At 47.3% G+C, this 19941-nt stretch overlaps 1 protein-coding gene and 1 long non-coding RNA gene across 2 annotated transcripts in view; one reads left to right on the top strand and one right to left on the bottom strand.

Moving 5' to 3' along the window:
• Positions 1–265: 265 nt before the first annotated feature.
• Positions 266–6239, bottom strand: LOC308240359. Its single transcript, XR_013959791.1, has 3 exons — positions 5671–6239; positions 2099–2219; positions 266–467 (listed from the first exon to the last, which is right to left on the bottom strand). It is a non-coding gene; the product is annotated as an uncharacterized lncRNA (long non-coding RNA).
• A 23-nt stretch (positions 6240–6262) lies between these two features.
• PHKA1 (phosphorylase kinase regulatory subunit alpha 1) overlaps positions 6263–19941 on the top strand; it is a 349029-nt gene continuing 335350 nt past the window's right edge. Inside the window, exon 1 of the mRNA XM_080653241.1 lies at positions 6263–6393. The gene's annotated coding sequence lies outside the window, so the exon portion shown is untranslated. The remainder of the gene's footprint in view (positions 6394–19941) is intronic.

Genomic DNA, 19941 nt, shown 5'->3' with positions numbered 1-19941 from the left:
AGTCCTTATACCTCAAGTCCGACTGGCTCCTGAAGGACAGTCCTCAGAGACCATGCACCTGCAGCCCAAGACCAGCGGGTACACCGACCCTCTGTAATGGCGTTCTAGACTAAGTGAGGGGGCAATTATGACTGGGCTTTTGAATAGCAGGCTCTGAGAATGTTACTGGAAAGGGGAGATCTGGTCTGAGCAGGTCTGCCTAGGGCCAGCCAGTAGTGTGTGGGTTCTCGACTTTGTGCAGGAAAAATTTCGCATGAGTCCAGGTGAATTTTAGAGGACATTTATAAAAGCTGGGGACAGTGGATCAAGAAAGGGCTGGGGAAATGAGCCTAGGCTGGTCTGCTTTGGCTCACTAAATCATAGAAAAGGGGGCCTTGGGGACAGGTTCAGGGGGTTTGCCTGGGACTGCTCATTGCTGTCCTCGTTGCAAGCCTCATGAGGTCCCTTAGAGTTTAGGAGGTGCATGCCTGTGGGGGAAGAAAAGAAAGAAGAGGAGGGTAAAGGCACAGATATACTCCTGGGGTTGGGAGTGCACTGAGTTCTCTATACCAAAAGTTTTTAGAGGTCTGAGGGGAGGGTCTCAATAGAATATTCATCAGCTTTCCAGGAGGGTCTTTTCAGGATTGTGGTCTCCACTGATTGGTCAGTACCAGGGCAGAATTCATTAATGCAGCTGGTCCTGAAGTCAACCCTGGTGTCTTTTGGAACTGAAATACAACTGAAGCCTAGTTGTTATCTCTAGGGAGGTGAATTTCTGTCTCTGACTGTAAATTGCTTGGCTGTCTCAGTTTCCCCACTTGACAAGGAATTTTCCTAGCTTTTTACTAACCTGCCTCATTCTGACACCCCATGTGTGACTTTGAAAAGTCAGAGATCTGAACCAGAATAGGTGAGGGTCAGCTGAACCACTGCCTTCTCCTTTACATAAGCTCTTTGGGCACAGTGACGCTTTTCTGTACATGTCTGCCTGGCTATTTTTGCACTAGAACAGCAGGGTTGCCAGACACAACAGGCCATGTGGCCCACAATTCCTGAAATGTTCGCTCTGGTCCTGTGGGGAAAGCCTGGGCAGACCCTGTTCTGGAGGAAAATGGGGCACATGTACCTCTATTCTGGTTTCAGTATGCAGGGCCCCAAAGCACCTTCTTTGGGAGCCTGCCTGAGACCAAGCTGGTGGACCTGGACTTCCTGGGAGCACCCGCAGGGCTAGATGGGATGGGGTTGGGGGTGGCCCACTACGGTGATCTACCACAGCACTCATCCACAGTGCTCACACACATCTGCTCCTCCCACAGCAAGTTCATGGGCAGGTACAAGGGCTTCTTCATGAAGAAGAGCTTCTTCATGTACCAGGCCATGGGTAAGCGGGGGCCTATGGGGGCCATGGGCTCCTCTTCCTAACAGCAGCTCCCACGTAGGCAGCCATAGCTCCTAGCGGTAGAGCAACCAAGACCAGTGTGGAAGCAGCTGGAGTCAGGGAAACTGGTTCAGGTTGCACGGCTGAAGCTCATTGGCCCCCAAATTGGCCAGAACCTGAGCTAGCAGCGGACAGATAGGATTCCTCCCATGGCTGCGTGTCCGGCTTTGGCCTCTGTGGGTACCAGGCCCTGGATGTGTCCAGGCTGGGGCTGGAGGGTGGGAGCACCTTGCCTCTACCCAGGAAACAGATTCAGGCTCCAGAGGCCCCTAAGTGTGGGGACAGGTGTCACTGCAGGCTCTGCTTTTGGGCTCTGGGTTCCAGTGGACCTGGTATTGTGGAAATGGTTATATTCTGGGCACTTGTGCTCCCAGGTCCTGCTCTGAGAGAGCACTGTGGGGAGGGGCCTTGTCACCTTCCTCTAACTCTGTGGTTGGCAAACTGCGGCTCGCGAGCCACATGCGGCTCTTTGACCCCTTGAGTGTGGCTCTTCCACAAAATACCCCGGCCTGGGCAAGTCTATTTTGAAGAAATGGCGTTAGAAGAAGTTTAAGTCAAAAAAATTTGGCTCTCAAAAGAAATTTCAATCGTTGTACTGTTGATATTTGGCTCTGTTGACTAATGAGTTTGCCGACCACTGCTCTAACTGGGCCTTGGCTTGCTACGGCTGACGCTGCCCACCTTTCCTCCATCACGCTGTCTCCTGCCTCCTTTTCTTGGTCACCAGTGGCACCAGCATGGAGTCTTTCAAGAGAAAGCTCAGAAATAACAGGACCTTGCCAAAACCAAGATCAAGAAGGTTCTGAAAAGAAAAAAAACAACCGACTGTGGATCTGAGCTCCATGGAAGTCATACTCTCATCTCTTCAAGTGGTTTGAGAAGCAGGAGGTGACTGAAGGCAGTGCCCATCCTCCTGCAGCAGGTCCTAATGGGCAGCAGTTAGTGACCAATCTGGGCTACCTTGTGTACCCACCTTTCATGGTTTAACCCAAGCCCATTGAGCTGTAGGCTGCCCTCCCCAGTGTGCTCTTATCCCTTAAACTTGGCACCTGGCTGAGTTTTGCCCTGTGCCAAGGCTGTGAGGCCAGTCCTACTGATGGGCCCAGGGTGAGAGTGAGGGTGCTGTCTGCCTGGAGAGGGCAGGGCATGTGAGCAGAGGAACTATAGGGCACAGCCTGGAGGCAGGATCATACAGGCCAGGGGATACCCCGGTGACAGTAGTGACAGAAGAGCTAGCAGCTGCTTTCTGGAGGAGGGCCTAGGCCCACACAGTTCAACCTCACAGACCACCCTGGGTGGGGTCGTGCAGGAGTCTGGGCCACACACAGGGCTGACAGGCAAGGGATAGCTCTGGTGCCAGGCAGGCTGAGGGGATGGGCAAAAGGCCTATAGAAGGCAACAGCAGCCAGAGAGATTAGGGGTCAGGCCTGGTATCCAAGAATGGTGAGGCCTGGGTTATGTGTGGAGTTTTCTCCAAAAGACAAATGGAAACTGCTACTTCCCTGTTGCCTTCCTCGCCCGAGCTGTTGCTTTATGAACATCCCAGAGAGCCTCAACAGGGATCTCTTCACACTTGATCCTGGGGCCCATCTCCACAGTAATAAGCTGTCAGCAGTAATGCCCCCTCACTCCATAAAGAAAGAAGTATGCCTGAAGAAGTGTGTTGAGGATTGCATCAACGGGATCCAGAAGGAAGGCCAGAGGTACCAGGAGCTGAAGGCCCACACAAAGGAGAAACTGTGGGTGTGAATATGCGGGCACTGTGGGCCACTGGGGGAGGGAGGAAGGTGAAGCCTCCCCTCCCCTCTGTATGTCCAGGGCCTACAAGGAGATCACCCAAGTCCCGAGAAAGGCCCAGGCTGAGGTGCTGGGCTTCCAGGTGAGCCTAAGGAAGGACCCTGTAGGAGTCAACAGTGGCAGGAGGTGTTGGGATCAATCTCTCTTACCAGAGCAAGGAACTGAAATAACTGAAGCAGTTCAAAGATTTGGGGATGACGCCCACCTAACTCAGTCCCAAATATACCCTGTAGGAACTATTGCAGTGCCAAATGTGGACCCCCATTAGGATTATAACAACCAATGAGACAGGGGTCTTAGAGATCACTTTCTACATTGCTTAATGGAAGGAATGAAAAGAAAATCCATAAGTTTTAATAAACTATTAACCACACTGATCAAGGGCCCCAAGAAAATCCTTTTCCATTTTTAGAAAGATTAAAAAAGAGGTTCTTCTTAAACACACTAACCTACATCCCAACTCACCTGAGGGACATCTAATATTAAAGGATCACTTCCTAACTCAGACAGTCCCAGACATCTGGCACAAATTATAAAAACCAGCCTTAGGCCCAGGAACACTAGTGACTGAGATCCTAAAGGCAGCATCCTTAGTTACTTTAATAGAGAAATAGAGGAGGAAAGGAAGAAGAAAAAAGAAAAGCACAGACAAAAGGCAGGCTCAGCTCCTTGCTGCATTTCAGACCCAGCCTTTTCAGAAGGCGGGAAACCCAAAGGTGCCCATTGGAAACTGCCATCCCTGTGGAAAGCCTGGCTATTGGAAGTGAGACTGTAAGGTGAAGCAAAAAACACCGTGTCCCAAATGTAAGAAGCTTAGTCATTGGGCCTGTGACTGTCCTGGGTCCCAAAGGGGACATGGGCTAGAACCACTCACGATCTTTGACTGAGGAGGCCCTCTGCTCCAGCTGGCTCCCAACAGGACCATCATTTGAATAGGATGGAGCTAAGGGTCACCCCAGATGTAGAAGGTTCTTACAGTACCCACCTCCCTTTTCTTCCTTATTCTGAACAAAACACCCACGTTGAAGTGGGTACAATGTTATTTTCAAGATAGCTTCTCCCCAACTGTTACCCACAGCTGGCTCCGCTCAGCCCTTGCCCACAGCAGTGATACCATAGGGGAGGGAAAAACATTTTTAACTTGCCACTTTAATTTTATACATGTACACAATAAAAAACTAGCAAAACCTATAAAAGCAAAAATAAATACAAGGATCTGTTGTCACCCAACATGGAGCTAACCACTGGCCCTTCCCACTCCCTCACCCCACTCCCGTTGAGGAGCAGAACTGAGCATGGTCCACCCTGGCTGGGATATCACATGCCAGATAGTAAGCAAAGAAGGATGAGGGCATGTCACAACAACATGGGAGCCAATGCCTGGCCCATGGCGGGCCAGACCAGGGCCAATTTGTATGCTGAAATGAATGAAGTAGATGGTAAAGGGCTGCACTGCAGGTTCGAGATTGCAAAATTGATAGTAAACATTTACTATTGGTTGAGTCACTACATTTTAGGATAATCTGTTGTGTTGCAATAGATATTATGTCTATCAAGTTTCAAAGCTTTTCAAAACAAATTGAAAAAACAACAAGGCCCTGTGTCTGGCCACAAGATAAGCCTCACCAACATTTTGACAGTTGCCAGATGGGAGGGGAGTTTGGGAGGGGTTGGGTGAAAAGGTAAGGGATTAAGAAGTACAAATTGGTAGTTACAGCATAGTCACCAGGATGTAAAGTACAGTTCAGGGAATATAGCAGATAAACATTGTAATAACAATGTATGGTGCCAGGTGGGTGCTAGACGTATGGAGTAATCTCTTCATAAGTTATATAAATGTCTAATCATTAGGCTGTACACTTAAAACTAATATAATATTGTACACCAACTGTAATTGAAAGATAAAAAAATTATTAAAGACAGGCTCCACCAACTCCTCCAGGTGTGGCCTTTTTGAATCATCTGCTCCCTAAGTTTTGGCTTTCCACAGACAGCCCGTATGCACTTCCGGCCTCAGCCCAGCCCTCTCCTGGCTGCTCTCCGCAGCCACCAGCCACCTGCTGTCCCAGACCTGGTTCTGCCCCCATATCCTTCAGAGATTCCCTATCTAGTACCCCATTCTTCAGCCTGCTCCTGACCAATCAGCTGACAGATTCGCCTACCAGAGGCCAGCTAGCACCTGGGTCACTGCCCAGCACAACCCCTTGACGAGGTCTGAGTGTCCTGGCCACACACACAGGCTTTCCAGTCTCTGCACCTGTGATATTCCCCAAGTGGTATCACCCATCTCTGTCTGCCATTCCCACACCCACTTTCCAAAGCCTGGGCCAAGGCCACCTTCTACCTGTGGGAATCAGTTAACTTATGCCCCTCTCCTGCCGCCCACGTGACATTTCACGACCAGCCCCAGCTGGGCAAAGCATCCCCTCTCCAGACTCTGAGCCTGCATCTGCTACCTGAAAACAACTAGCTGCTTCCACCTTGGAACACAGGGGCGGGAGGCCCACACCCTCGGTGCTCATGGAGACCCGGGGTCCTGGCACCCGCCCTCGACTTTTTCTCAGAGGGAGGTGGTCCGCGACCCCCCAACCCGACCGGCAACCTCCGCCAACCAGAGGGACACCGGCCAGAGTGAAGGTGACCTCGGGGCTGTCCTTCGCGCCACCGCCGCCCAAGGCGTGGGCAACAGGCCAGAGCATCCCGGTCTCGTGGAAGTCGGACTGGCGCAGGGTGCTCCGGAAGATGGAGTCCCGCCACGGACCAGGAGAGGTATTCTCGGAGGTGGAGTCCCCGCGAAGCACTCCGGAATATGGAGTTCCAGCGCCCCGCACACAGCCAGAAGTCGTGAACTGCCCCGCCAGTCCTCGCAGCGAGTGTTTGGCTCCTCCTCAAGACCCGCCTTGAAGGCGGTGCTGCACAAGGTCCAGCTGGAGAGATCCGATTCGCGCAGCCTCCGCAGTCACCGCCTGTCCAAGAGCTGCCCTTCCCCTTTGCCCTTTCAAGGACTTCCAGCTCTCCAGCGACCTGCGTGACCCTCACCCCGGAATCACACCCGCGGCGCGCTGAGGGCCTGGCGTGGCTGGCCGGCACGTCCTCCTATTGTGGTGGGTGGAGAACCTTCTGTCCTCCGGGCCTCCGCGCTTCCTGCTCCATCCTCGGCTTCGCCCCGCAGGCAGTAGGTAAGGTGGAGGGCTTCTGGGCTAGGGAATCTGTTCCAGCCTCCGGCCCCTCCGCAGGTGGACGCTAGCTGACGTCAAACCCTAAAGCCAACCGGCCCTCCCGCGGCTCCTGGGGGCGGGGGTAGGGGCGCTGCCCACAAGTCCCCTCCTCCCTGGAGCCCCCTGCGGGTTCTAGACACCAGCCACCCGGGATCCTCAGTCGTCCTCCTGGACGGTTCCATTGGACATGGTCTGCGGGCTTTCCCCGGGACTTCGTCCAGTCTCAAATTTCACACCTTGTAGTATTAGCAAGGGCATGTCTCCACCCCGCCCCCAGCCCCCTGCCGATGTCCCCGGACCCATCTCCTCCCCTGGGGGCAGCATTAGCTGGGAGCCATCACCAGTTCCCGCTGTGGGCTCACTGCAGCTCAGCCTGAAGGCCGCCTCTGCCACTCTCCGCATGGCGCACTGCGTGGTGCCCAGGGACCCTGAGGCGGCACCGGTTAAGACCGCCAGGGCCATTCAGAACGAGAGAGCCCAAGCCGGGGCTCCAGAAGCGGTGGTGGGGACGACGGTGTCCTCAGGCGGTGCACGCTGGCATGCTACCCCGATGGCCCTGCACTGGCACCTGTGGGAGAAAGGCGCCGTTCGGGAGTCTGCTAGAGTCGACCCCCCAATCGCCTTGCCCGTCGGCACTGCCCAAGGCTCCCGGGCTGCCTGGCACCGGCCTCCTCCTTCCCTCCCTGGCTGTTTTAGAGTCCTCCCAGGTCGTAGGTGGCGGCAAACTTTCCAGAACAGGATGTGCGCATCTCGGCTCGGCCCCGCTGCAGGGACCACTCTGAGCTGGCTGTGCTGCGTGCTATGGCCCTGCTGCCCACAGACCTGGAGGCTACCAGCGCCCTATTCACACCCTGTTGGCCTCGCCTGTAAGCCCGTATACCCAGTCCAGCAGGACCTCGCAGGGCCAGCTGCCCACTTCGCTGTACAGCCTGGCATGCTGCAGCCTTGGGGGCGGGTCCCTGTCCGCCCAGCCCTTGCTCCTTGCACTCACCTGCCCGGCCATAGGCCATGCCCTCCAGGACACGTTCGTGGGAGGGGACATACCCCTACCCTGAGAAGGTTTGAAGGCTGGGCTCCAGCTTGGCTCTCCCCAGCCAGTTGAGGGGATTAGAGGGGGTGGGGGCCAGTCTTGGAGGGCTTGAGAACCAAGGCTAGGTTAGTGAGGTCCTCAATGCACCGCTGGGCGCACAGGAAGTCCAAGCACAGACCTCTATTTGCACAGTAGTTACCTCCCAGTGGCTAATCTGGGGCTCAGGGTGGTCTCCATGGGTGAAGCATGTCTGACAGGCTTCAAAGAACAGGGGCTTCTCAAGCTGAACCCTGAGGTGTGAGCAGCCAGTCTTCAGGTGCCAGAGTGCAGAAGCTCGCCTTAGAGGGAGGAGGATGGGTGCTGTGTGAAAGGTCTGGGGCAAAGGACAGCTCTGTCTGTTTGCCAGGGGCAAAATGCGAGGTGACTGAACCCCCTGAAGCTTATTCCCCAGAAACTCACTGCTGCATTATTAAGCGACTGTGGCACACACATAGCTAAGCTGCCTGAGTTCCTTGCTAAAGGGGGTCATTACCTCAATCCCCCAGGAGGCATAAGTTTGGAGATTGGGTGCTTGCCAAGCATCAGAATGGAGAGTAGGGGCTGGGGCTCTGAGGAAGGACCACAAGAGGAGCTGGTGACAGAGCCTGAGCTGGCCTGAGGTGTGCCATCTGAGGAGGACCCAATGTGACTGTGACTTCTGTGCCCACCTTCACAAGAAAGAGGACTCTTCTCTCACTTTCAGGCAAGTCCGGGAGGGTTGGGGATCTACAGGAGCCAAAGAGATGTCTTCTGGGCATGGTTTGGCTGCCCTAGTCAAGTGCTTCTGGCCCACCTTGCTGTGTGACTTCCGGGACTCGGTTTGCTCATCAAGAAAATGGGCAATGAATTCCCCTCCTCTGTGACTGGTGCTGCCTGTGCTATGAGAGGCTAGCCTGGAGACTACCCCCCACCCCCAGCCAGACTTCAAGGTTCTGGAAGGATCTCACTTCTCTGTACCCACCAGACACATGAGTACTAGTACCTCTGCCAGATCAGGCTACCCTCATTGCCTGCTCTGTTGAAGCCCATGTTTCCTAAACAGGCTAGGGGCCGCTGAACCTGAAGAGGGTAGTCCATAATCCTCCAGTGCACAACTCCAGGCCATCTACACTTAGGTCCCACCCCAGGTTATGATCCCAAAGGCCACAGTGATACATTCTGCTCTAATTCATGGAGCAGTTGTTTAATTAGTTACTTAGTATGCTAGTTTGGATGTCCAGGTGCTGGGGCCCGGTGATGCCCCTGCAGGCCTAGCCTCTGCCCTGTTCAGAAGGGCTCCTGGGGCTGCCTTGTGCCTGTCCTAGGGCTTCACCACCACCCTACAAGTGCAACCCCTCCCTGTACAACATGGTCAGGGAGGAAGGGCCCAGCAAGCATGTAAGGCAGACTCCTCTGGAGGAGGCCATGAGATACAGCACGATGCCCACTGGAATCAGGTGTCCACTCTTGAGACATACTCTTTTTAATTTTTTTAAATTTATTTTTAGAGAGAGGAGAGAGAGAGGAGAGAGAGAGAAACATCAATTTGTTATTCCACTTATTTGTGCATCCATTGGTTGATTCTTGTATGTGCCCTGACCCGCAACAACACTATAACCAACTTGTCAGCAGCATTGGTTATCAGTAAGACCAGGTTCTTGTATCCAGGAGGAAAAATTTTAACATGAGAGTCAGGAATTACAACAAGCAACAAAGCTTTATTTAAGTGAAAGTACATCCTAGGGACTCTGGAATAGGCAACTCCAGCATTGGAGTGCCCCAATGGGTCTAGGTCAGGGGTGGGCAAACTTTTTGACTCGAGGGCCACAATGGGTTCTTAAACTGGACTGGAGGGCCGGAACAAAAGCATGGATGGAGTGTTTGTGTGAACTAATATAAATTCAAAGTAAACATCATTACATAAAAGGGTACGGTCTTTTTTTTATTTCAATAGTTTTATTCATTTCAAACATTTTAACAAGAAGAATGTAAACACTAATTATTATAATTTGAAACTTCAAAAAATGGAGGAATCATAGCACAATAACATACCTTATATTGAGGATGGCAAAGGCAAAATAAAATTGCCTAACAAAGGAAAGGTACAAAAGCCTTTCAAATTAAACTTAAATATAATAAAATAATTTAAAACTAAAACAAATAGAAGAGAACAAAATGTGTAAACAGTAAATTAAACATTTTCTTTAGTGCAAGTTCCAAATTATGCCCGGGACGTAGATGTAGATAGCAATGTAGACTGGGTTGAAAGATTTTTGGTCTTTAAAACATCAACTTCATTGGGAACAGTGTTGTTGGTCTCCTTTTTTAGCTAATGCATCAAAGTCTGGAGTTAGTTTTGTTGTGGCTATTCTCAGGATAGATCTGAGGTGTTCGTCAGTTAAGCTGGATCTGTGAGGGGCTTTGTTGATGTTCATGACGCTAAATGTCTGCTCACAAACATAGGTTGACCCAAACAGCACCAGTATCTTCTGTGCCATCCTCCGGATGTTTGGAAAAGTGGCTTCATTAAGTGAAGCATAAAAGTCTCTTAGTTCAAGAGAGCTGAATTTCTCCTTTAGGACAAAGTCAGACTGAAGATCGATGAGTTCCAGTTGCACCTCTTCTGGTGCTGTTTCAGGGTTTTGTGACAAAGGACAGGCCACCAGTTGAAGTGACTGGTCAATTTTTTCAACATCAGAAAACCGACGACAGAATTCTGCATGCAGGTCATCCAGTGATTTGCTGTATTTCTTCACGTTTTGGATGGTCTCCTTCTGTGTGGCTAGCGTGGCAAAATGAGTGAAGACTTTGTCTGAAATTTGTCTGGAAAAGAAAATCAGCTTCGATTTAAAGGCTTTCACATTAGTGTACATGTCATGTACATACTGATCTTTTCCCTGTAGCTTCACATTTAGCTCATTCAAATGTGAAAATATATCTACAGCAAGTGCAAAGTCACACAGCCAATTCTTGTCACTCAGCTCAGTAAATTCGTCAGACTTCCCCTTTAATTTCAAAAATGCACCAATCTCTCCTTTGAGCTCCCACACTCGTTGGAAAACTTTGCCCAAACTCAACCAGCGGACACGAGAGTGGTAAAGTAAGTCGTGGTGATCCGCATCAGTTTCCTCCAGAAACTTAATAAACTGACGGTGCTGAAGTCCCTTTGCTCAAATGAAATTAACAAGCTTTACGACTGGACTAACAACATGATTAAGTTGTAATATAGACTTGCACAATGATTCCTGGTGAATAATACAGTGAAGAAAAATAACATCTTGGTTAGGGTTCTCCTCTTTCACTTTATCCTGAATTCTTTTTAGCAGTCCAACATTTTTTCCAGTTAAATTTGGAGATCCATCTGTCGTGACATTAGCAAGTTTACTCCATGGTAGCTTCATTTTCTTGATGACAGTAGACACCCGGTCATACAAGTCCTCTCCCCGTGTTCTTCCTTTCAGTGGCTCCATGGCTAAAAACTCCTCCGTAATTTCAAAATTGTCACTAATCCCTCGGATAAAAATTAAGAGCTGAGCAGTGTCCTTTACGTCATTACTTTCATCCAATGCTAGTGAATAAAACTTAAAGAACTCTGCCTTACTATTTAACTTGCTGGCCAAGTCTTCATCAATCAGTTCCACTTGACGAGTCACTGTCCTGCACAATAAGCTGAGTTTTTCAAACTTGCCTTTGCTCTATGGACACAAGAGATCTCTGTCTCTATCATACATTCTTTCAAAAACTCGCCTTCAGAGAGAGGTTTGCTAGCTTTTGCTAATTTGAATGATAGCATAAAACTTGCTTTGGTAGTTGTCTCTTGAATTGCAGTTTGTCTGTGAAAGACATTTTGCTGAGCCTGTAATTTAGCCATCAACCTCTGTGCAGTAGCCTCCCGTTCTTGAGGTGACTGCTTGCTAGCATAGTTGCCAGGCTTTGTGGCAAAGTGACGGCTGAGATTGTACTCTTTGAAGACTGCAAGTGTTTCCTGGCATATCAGACATACCGGCATTGATCGGACTTTGGTGAAAAAATATTTTGTTGTCCACTCCCTCTTAAACACTCGGCATTGACTGTCCACTTTCCTTTTCTTTGGTCCACTCATGTTTAATATTGGGCTAAAACTAACAGTACCATTCTCTTATTAAATTCTTTACTAAAATAAGACAGTAAAGTATAAAAACAAGTGATTAAATTTGCTCTACTATAACATTTTTGGTCTTCTAAAAAATATATATATAACAAAATCATCTGAAAAAGTTCAGACATGGGACAGAGGCACACCCTGACCATAGAGAACAACCCCTTTCCTCCATAGGAAACCTGTGTATCTTTCACACAGGCCCTTTGTTTATGGTAACACACATAGCTGCACATTGCTGTGTCTTCCAGACACACTTGTATGGGAGGTGCTAGGGCAGTGCAAAACATGGGTAACCAGTAGTTACCACTAGCACTTCCGTTACTGGCAAAAAACAGCCGCAGTGCACATAGTGTGAAAGAGCCCATTATCAATGTCAGATTGCATCCACTGGACTCTATAAAAACAACCAAGTGCCACTTTTAAATGCCCATTGCAACAGTTTTTCTTATTAAAAGCTGGAAATGGCAGGATATTTATATATATACCCCTACTGTGACAGCCTGGCAGAGCATTACAAAGGAGAAAACCCAGCACCTGGTGATGTCCGTAAGTACAAGACTTCAGGCTGTCATTACCAGGAAAGGGTTTCATCCAAGTATTAGATATGAACATTTGATTTTCAGTTTTTCATTTGTCCAATTACTTCTGAAACCCTGAAATTAAGCAATTTTGTAATAAAATCTTTAGTTCATCACATTTCTATACAATCTTTTTGTTCAACCCACTGAATTAGGGTTCGTTCACACTAGCCGTGCTGCCGTTGCAGTGTGGTGCAGTACTGCAATGCAGCGCAGCTAGGGTTAATGCAGGGTACACAGGTTTCCATCATGTTTGCGTTGATGCTAATGTGCAGTGGTGCATGTTAACACAAATGCCCTGTAGCACGCATTTTTACAGGCGCAAGGGGGAGAAGCAAATGCAGCGCAAAATGCATTTGTTTTGCCGCTAACACATGCGGTTAGTGGCCACGGTAGCGTTACTGATACCGCATCAGTATTAGCTAAAAAATGCAGCCACAGCATGGCTAGTGTGACATGTCCTCTGTGTGTCTTTTTCCCTGCTGTGCGCGTCTGCAGTGGGAAAAAAAACCTGCAGTGGATACAAGCCCTAAAAGCTGAAAGTCTTTGTTGTTTTATTAACAAGTCATTGTGATGTACAGAATGTGGGAACAGGAAAAAATTGTGTTTGAGTAGAGCTCTTAATCTTACCTCAGAAAGGCTCTGATACTGTGCTCTCCAGGGGCGTGTCTCCCTACATCACCACGATAACGTGTCTAGGCATTCCCAGGGTGATGTTGGGAGACGCGTCCGCGGGCATTACAAGGAGCCTCTGGAAGATTGAGAGGTTGTTCCTTCTACTGAATGGGCGGATATAAATCCGCCCATTCAGAAGAAGGAGCTGCAGCCGTGTTTCCCGACGTTGCCATGTTAACACTGCTGCTGGTGAAGGAGCGGAGGGGAGAGCAAGAGAACCCTCCGCTCTTTGGCTCCGCGGGCCGGATAGAACAGCAGAATGGGCCGGATCCGGCCCGTGGGCCGTAGTTTGCCCACGGCTGCCCTAGCCTGTCACTCTAACTTGGGAACAAAAATAATTGGCTAGGGAGGGCAGAACTTACTGCAAGCATGCAAAATCCAGAAGATTTAATTGGTTAAGCTCCTAGTTATAATCCAGCGACAAAAAGTTCTCGCTCTCTTGCTTGTTCTCTTGTCCTCCTGTTTCTCACTTGTTCCGTGACTTGTACTCACCTCTGCACTAGCCCACCATATGACCCTAGATAGAAGCTGCATGGCCATGTAGACTCCACATGCACTGGACTGGACTTTAATATATGGAGTGGAGACTCTGGGCAGTGGCTTCAGTCCTATACCTGCTAAACACACAGCTGGACTTTTTTCCATGGCAAGATGAAGGGAGATGGGACTTTGGAGGGAAACAACCCTTAATTTTACATCAATAATAAAGCATTCCACAATACTTCATCCTCCTGTGGGAGCTTCAGGAATTTCTTTTCCCCGTGGCACTCCAAGAGCTCCACTTCCACCAGTAACAGGTGAAGACACAGAGGGCACCCCATTGATAATAGGAGTAGCACAATTGTGAAATAATGTTCAGTGATGTCAGGCAACTACAAATATTTCAAGGTAGCTAAAGCCTAGGGATGTAGTAGAGACTGGAGAGAAATACAGCTGGATGGATACACATAGCCTAGATCACAGTGCCATGCTAAAGAGTTTGGATTTATCTTAAGGGCTGTAAGAGTCCATGGGAGAATTTTAAGTTGGGGAGTATCAGAGCCAAATTGGTATTTAAAATGTGAATTTGGGAGCAATATGAAAAATGAGGAACAAGCAAGGAGACCAATTAAGAAACTGTTTCTATATTTCATGGAGAAATTAAAGCAGTGACAGTGGGGATCAAGATCAGAGGATGGATCAGATATTTAGAAAGTAGAATCTATAGAACTTGGTGACAATTTTGAAAAGTAGGAAGGAGGTATTAGAGGAAATAGGGAGTTAAGCATGATTTGGGCTGTAGTTTGGGCAAGTGGGTAGGGGGTGGTACCATTCACAAAGGGAACACTGGAGAAAGACTAAGTTTGGCAGGAAAAAAATTGCACACTCACAAGGAAGTACAAAAAGCAGCCTAGTCTCCTAGACTTATAGAGTACATCACATCTATTTCTTCCCTCCCTCCCTCCCTTTTTTATTAATTTCAAAGAGGAAGGAAGAGGGAGAGAGATAGAAACATCAATTATGAGAGAGAATCATTGATCTGCTGCCTCCTACATGCCCCCTACCAGGGATGGAGCCTGCAGCATGGGCATGTGCCCTGACTGGAAATCAAACCATGACCTCCTGGTTCACAGGTCGACAATGAGCCACACCAACTGGGCACATCATGTCTACTTTCTTATTTAATCCTGTTAGTGAGGGAGATGAAAAATAGGCTCATAGAGATGAAGTAGTTTACCTAAAGTTACACAACAAGGAAGTGAGAGCCTAAACTAGATCCCAAGCTCACTGTTCTTTCCACTTCTTAAAAGCTACTGTGCTAAAGACTTTGAGGTAAACAGGAAGAACATTTTAAAAATGAGTGAAGGTGAGTAGCTAAAGGAAAAGGAGAACTCCGGACTTTTAGGGCAGGTTTCCCAAATATGTTTTTCTTTAAGTCTACCTGGATGAAAGATAGAGATGTTAAAAAATGTTTATCAGTAACACATTTGGTTTATTTAATTGAATGATATGTTATGTAAAGTAGGGAAGACAGCAACTTGGTACTTTTTGCCAAAATCTCTCACTGTTTTCTTGGCTTGTCTTAATCATTCTAGGGTTGTCCTCAATAACTTTTGGTGAGCGTGTGAATAGTGCTGAATGGTCCATGCTCTAGCATTTATCACAGTCTAGTGTAGCGGTCAACAACCTTTTGGACCTCACGGACCACCAGTGGTCCACAGACCACCGGTTGGTGACTGCTGGTCTAGTGAGGGAGCTAAATATATATATTATTGAATAACTGTAAAATCTAGAAACAGATTTAAAAAATAATAAACTATTTTTTGAATAATTCAGGATTACAGAAGAGTTGCAAAGGTAAGTATAGCGAACTCTTGCATACCCATCACCCAGTTTTAGTTTTCCCTGTTATCATCTTACATCGTGATAGTACATTTGTCAGAACTAAAAAACCAGCATTAGTATATTATTATTAACTAAATCCCAGACTTTATTTGGATTTCACCAATTTTTCCATTAATGTCCTTTTTTGTTGCTGTTCTGGGGTCCAATCACTATTAATGTGCCACATGCCTCATTGCATTTATTTGTCCTTTGATCTGTGATCTGTGACAGTTTCTTGGTCTTTCCTAGTTTTTCTGGAAACATAGACTTTTGAAAATATTACATGTAATATATATAGCATATTACATGTGTATTTTAAATACTGTTGGGATATGCTAAAGGCTCAAGTTTATTCTGTGAAAATCAGAGACAAAACATCCAAGCATTAAATTGTACAAAGATTGCTGTATATGCTGCACTAATGTACTGTGTTCATAGCACTACTGTGTTCATTGAATTATGCATTACCATGAATAATAAACACTAAAAATATCATGCATTATAATGTAATTATTATGTGTAGTTGCCTATGTTTCTAAATTCTATTGCTAGCCTGTACAAAGTAATTTGTAAATTTAACATCATCCCAAGAAAAATATCAACCGAATCTACTTTTTTAATTATACAAACTGATGATATGGAAAAATAAGTAAACAAACATAACCAGGAAATTCTGAAAAAGAAGACTAGTGCTGGTTAGGTCTACCAGGTATTCAAACATTGTAAAGCTTCAATATTTATTTAAAATATATTTTATTGATTTTGGAGAGGAAGCGAGAGGGAGAGGGAGATAGATACATCAATGATGAGAGAGAATAATTGGTCAGCTGCCTCCTGCACACCCCCTACTGGGGATGGAGCCCGCAACCCCAGGCATGTGCCCTGAACGGGAATTGAACAGTGACCTGGTTTATAGGTCGACGCTCAACCACTTAGCCACGCTGGCCAAGCTAAAGCTTCAAATATTTAAAACAAAAGGAACTGGCACATAAATAGACAACATACCAATCATAAATAGAAACAAATATTGAAATCTAGGATATGATACAGGAAAAACAGATAAAAGGCTCTCAAATTGGAAATGAAGAAGTAAAATTGTCATTTTTGCAGATGACATAATTCTTTATATACAAAACTCTAAAAACTCCACACACACAAATCTTAGAAACAGTAAACAAATACAGTAAAGTTGTAGGATGCAAAATAAATGTACAAAAATCTATTACATCCCTATATACCAACAATGAAATTCCAGAAAAAGAAATGGAAAAATAATTCCTTTTATAATTGCAACAAAATGAATAAAATACCTAGGAACAAAAAAATAAACTATGGGAAGAACTTATACACTGAAAACTATATGTCATTATTAAAAGAGGTTGAAGAAGAAGAAAAAAAAAGGTTAAAGAAGACACAAAGAAATGGAAAGATATTCTGTGTTCATGAATTGGAAATGTTGCATAAGACCAAAGAAAACCAAGCAACGCTTTAAAAGAAAAGGAGGGACACTGTTTAATATGCCAGCAGACTCAGGGAATAGCTTTCCAAGTCTGAGTGAAGAAACATGCAGGGGGCTTCTCTTTATATCTCCCTGTGGTCTTTGTCCCACAAATATGGATTATGCTTCTGGTCCTTTTTGCAGGCCTTGCAAGAAGGCCCCCAGGTGTTGGGGGTATCCAGGCCATATCTGATGGTTTGGCCTAGCGCCAGTGTTAATAACCCTCCCTCCAGGGCAGTGCACTGTTCACAGTTTTATGGCCTCTGTAACAGGTTCTGCAAGACCAGTATCTGGGAAGGAGGTAGTGACTTAATTATAGGTTATCAAGAATGTACACTGAGCTTGCTGGCATGGATTCAAAAGATTGCTAGCCCCCAAATATCAGGGTTACATTGGAATTAGCTGGAATTTTAGCCTTCTCATCCCCCCTACTTGTCCCACAAGCTTCTCTTAGCCTTATGGTACAATAACTATGGGATGTTATGGTGAACATGGATGACAACCACTCTTAACTGCTTCCAGCTGAAAAGGGACGATGACAAAGGGGTTAGCATCCAGTTTCTTCCTCTCGGAGGGGTTTGTAGGGAATTCTTCTGGTTTGTAGGACCATTTGAAGTTTAAAGGCATTCCTATCCAGTTTGCAGGCAGGCAAAGGTAAGCAGTGGTCCCACACACATAGAATGTTCCTGCAGGGGGCACCAGAGGTAGGTGGTGTTTTTAGCCTTGAAGGTAGAGTTGCATAGTTCATCTGGGAGGCGACCTGTTGGCCCTGGGTACTGCTGAAACAAATAGGAGCACCATTAGTTAGCTGCACATGGGCCGTGACAGGTCTTATTATTTTTTTCCGTCCAGTACAATTCCCACCCACCCCCATGTGTATTTGGCAGTGGAGTTGTAACATGCCACAGGCTGATAAGTATAGCTAACAAAAATCTGGCTTGAAAGGGTTTTCCCATAGACTACTTGGTCTAGCATATTTGGGTAGCGAGTTTCTAAGCAAGGACATGTGGCAGTGGCCCCTATGGGAGGCAAGTATGTGCTAGCTAATATTATTAGTGGCAGCATGTTATTCCCTCTATTTCTGTTCAGTGGGGGTCCACAATAGTGAACCGCTAGGACAAAGAGTAGTATCATGACTATTCCTGCCAGGCAGATGTAGCCAAGGATGGCATGACAAGGTGTAGTTCAACAATTCATGATAAGGCCTTTGTTACCTTGCTGTGTGGGAAGCAATAATTTTATGGTGCTTCTGTGTCCCAGCAAGAGCAGATGAGTTCTCCTCCTGGTACTAGCCTTGGGTTCCAGCGGCACTCATAAAAAGACAAAAGGAGAATTATTAGAAAGATAAAACCAATGATTATCCAGAAATACCAGAGCATATTACCTTTAGGAGGAGATAAGAAAGAAAAATTAGTGTTAGGAGAATTCAGCAGGGTGTTTTTTAATTCCTTGGAGCAGGTTGCTCAGCCAGGTCCGCTGTCTTCTTGAGGGTGATCCGCAGGGGGTGTTTCTGGTCAGAGGTCACCTTCCACTCAGGCTGTGCGTCACTCGGCTGGTGGGCTGCCTTCACCCGGGAGTGGTGAATCCAGGTATTCAGTCCTGCAACCTTGAGAGCTGTGGGGGTGGTTAATATGACTGGATAGGGTCCCTTCCAGGTAGGCTTAAGGGGCTCCTTTTTCCAATCCTTTACCCAAACCTGGTCTCCAGGTTTATAAGGATGTACGGCTGTTCCTAGAGAGATGGGTAGTCGGTCAGTAACCCATCTGTGGACCTCAAAGACAGTTTTTTCAAGTCCTTGTAGTTGTTTCTGGATTTCTAAGTTCCCTATTTCCCCCAAATCTCCCTTTGGCCGAATTAGGGGAGGGGGTCCACCATATAGAATTTCAAAGGGAGAGAAACCTACCCTGGCCCTTGGGGCACAGCGTACCTGCAGGAGTACAAGAGGCAAGATATCTGTCCAGGGTAAGGTTGTCTCTTGGCATAGCTTAGCCATAGTCTGCTCTAGAGACCAGTTCATGCGTTCTATTTTCCCTGAACTCTGAGGCCTGTAGTCTGTATGTAGGTTCCATTTAATTCCTAAAGCCTTAGCTACCTGTTGTTCTATTTCTGCTACAAAGGCTGGGCCATTATCGGACTCTATGGTCAGAGGCATTCCATACCATGGAATTATATCCTTCAGCAATGCCTTAGTGACTTCTCTCGCCTTTTCTGTGCAAGTGGGATATGCCTCGACCCAGCCTGAAAAGGTGCAAACGAAGACTAGCAGGTATTTATTTCCTCTGCTAGGCCCTATTTCTGTAAAATCTACTTCTACGTCTTCAAAAGGAGCTTGTCCACAGCGCTGAACTCCTATCAGTCCCACAGGATCCTGTTGGGCATTGTTCTGAGCACAGAGGAGGCAATGCTGAGAGACTGAGGCACACAAGGAGGGAAGATGGGCAATTGGGTAGTATCTGCCTAACAAAGCTTCTAGGGCAGTATTCCCTAAATGAGTAAGTCCATGCTGCTGGACTACCTTATGGGCTAACTGTTCTGGGACATAGACCCTATGATCTGGGAGTATCCACCAGCCTTCCTTTGTTCTCTTGCCCCCTTCTTGCTGGGCCCATTCCTCTTCCTGAGGAGTGTACTTTGGAGGTTCAGGTAATTCGGGGGCCAACATGATCCATGACGGTGCCACTTGTTCTTTAGCAGCCAGCTTGGCTGTGGTGTCAGCACGTTAGTTTTCTTCTGATACTGAGTCTTTCCCTTTCTGGTGACCTTTGCAATGGATGATGGCTATTTCTTTGGGCTCCCAGACTGCTTCTAGTAACTTTAAAATCTCATTCTGATTTTTGATTCCTTTTCCTCTGGCCGCCAAGAGCCCCCTTTCCTTATATATGGCCCCATGGATATGCAGGGTAGGAAAGGCATAGTGCAAGTCAGTGTAGATGTTGGCATGCTTATCCTTATTGAGTTCTAGGGCTCTGACTAGAGCCCAAAGTTTTGCCCTCTGTGCTGACCATCCTTCAGGCAGGGCCTGTGCCTTGATTGTCTCAATGTTTGATACCACTGCATATCCAGCTCTTCTTTTTCCTTCATCTAAGAAGCTGCTGCCGTCTGTGAACAATACCAAGTCCGGGTTTGGCAGGGGCCTATCAGTTAAATCTGGCTGGCTGGAATAAACTTCCTCTAGGACTTCCAGGCAATCATGCTCAGGGGCCCC

The sequence above is a fragment of the Plecotus auritus genome, assembly GCF_963455305.1.
Source record: "Plecotus auritus genome assembly, chromosome: X".
Lineage (NCBI taxonomy): Eukaryota > Metazoa > Chordata > Mammalia > Chiroptera > Vespertilionidae > Plecotus > Plecotus auritus.
Note: the sequence above shows the minus strand (reverse complement) of the source record. Positions and strands in the feature narration are given on the sequence as shown.